The sequence below is a fragment of the Alexandromys fortis genome, unplaced genomic scaffold (genome assembly GCF_014885135.2).
Source record: "Alexandromys fortis isolate MF-2015 unplaced genomic scaffold, M_Fortis_MF-2015_v1.1 scaffold_264, whole genome shotgun sequence".
Lineage (NCBI taxonomy): Eukaryota > Metazoa > Chordata > Mammalia > Rodentia > Cricetidae > Alexandromys > Alexandromys fortis.
The window spans coordinates 54,187-55,906 of record NW_026068140.1 but is presented as its reverse complement, the minus strand read 5'-3'; positions in this window follow the sequence as shown (position 1 = coordinate 55,906).

The window sequence follows — 1,720 nt, the reverse complement described above, 5'->3', positions numbered from 1 at the left end:
GTGTGTGTGGGGGGGAGTTTTGACGGCATGTATGTCTGTACATGTGAGTGTCTGGTACCTGAGGGCAGCAGAAGAGGGATATGATTTTCTGGAACTGGAGTTATAGATGGCTGTGAACCACCATGTGGGAACTATGAATTGAACCTGGGTTCTCTGGAAGAGCAGTCAGTGCTCTTAACCACGGAACCATCTCTCCAGCTCCACTTTGAAAATGTATATATTAACAGTAAAGGCACCTGTATCTGTATTTTTATTTTTGCTCTTTAGCTTGTGGCTGACATTTGCATTTTATAGTAGATACACTTATTTTCTATTTTTACACACATATTATTTGTTGCTCCTGGTGTTCATGTATCTGTCTGATGATAGCACCTTGATTCCTGATTCCAAAATTTTAGATGATTTTGGACTGCTTATGGCTCCAAGAGCAAGGGGTGCTCAGATCTTGCCAACAGCAAAATGAGGAAATCCAGAGTTGCCAAGTAACCAATTAAGGGCCCCAAAATGTGGAGAGCACTGCACAAATTGTTGAGAAAATGCACCCACTCTTCTCCATCTTTGGAGTTCTTTGTTTTGCTTCTCTTAAAGAAAGCCTCGGAGCTGCTCTTCCAAGGTGTGTAGGTTTCAGGTGCCTAGGAGCCTAAAGCAGGCACAAAACCCAGTGGTCTACATGGAAGACAAGCCTTAAGCAGCATGACATCTGCCTTCCCTCAGGCTGCAGGTCTGGGCCGTATGTTTCTCCCTGGTAGATCCTTACTGTCCCCAATAGTTTCTGCCCCTCTTGCCCCTCGTCCCTCCCGAGGCCCCATTACCTGCCCATCCTGTCATATTCGTTCACGTGGTATACAGTGCTGTTGATAAGTCTCTCAACTGAAGCCACATCATCCACACTGGCTGCCCCATAGAGCTGTTCTACAGGGTCATACCCAATTAAGTACAGGGGAAATTGCTGCCGTTTCCGACCAAAGCACCCATGATCCAGGCATGAGCGCCACAGGCGGGTGTACCAGCAAGTCCGCTGAGGGGCTCTAATAGCAAGGGCATTGTATTCAAAGTCCTCCTGCATGGTGAGCCTCAAGGCTCCACAGGCCCTCCCAGCCCTCCCCCCCCCGCCCCCTGCCTCCCACCCCACCTCCTCCTTTAGCCACCCACCCCTTCAAACCCAACAGTAAATGTTCAAAACACTGGTTAAGTCTCCCCAATGAACCAAATAAGCATCTTGCTCGGGCAAGTCCTTGGTTCAGTATTAGCTGAACTCTGCTTCGTCCTTAGCAACACAGTTTCACGGGCATAGTGATGCGCTGTGAGCACACAATGGTGCTCAGCAGCTGTGCACCATGTGTGTTCTGTGCAGGCCCATGTCAGACTCCAGTGATAAAAGCCTACAGTGTTCAGCACATGTAGACAAATATTGTATGTTTTCTCTTTTAAGGATGTTCCCTTTTAAGGTTCTGATATGGGAACTTCAATCTGAATAGCCACAGAGGTTTGGGACCAGGAGGGAGGAGAGTAGCTCTCAAGGAAAGAAAGTAGTCTAAAGTGTTTGGAAGCTAAAAGGAAAGCTAGATGGGACAGAAAGGTAAAGGAGGGAAAATGGAGAGGCACAACCAATACTAAGGTCCTTTGAAAAACTATATGGAAACCAACTACCCTAGAAGCTTCCTATACATATGTGAAAAGAACTTACAGGGAGACAAAAAAAAAAAAAAAAAAAAAAAAA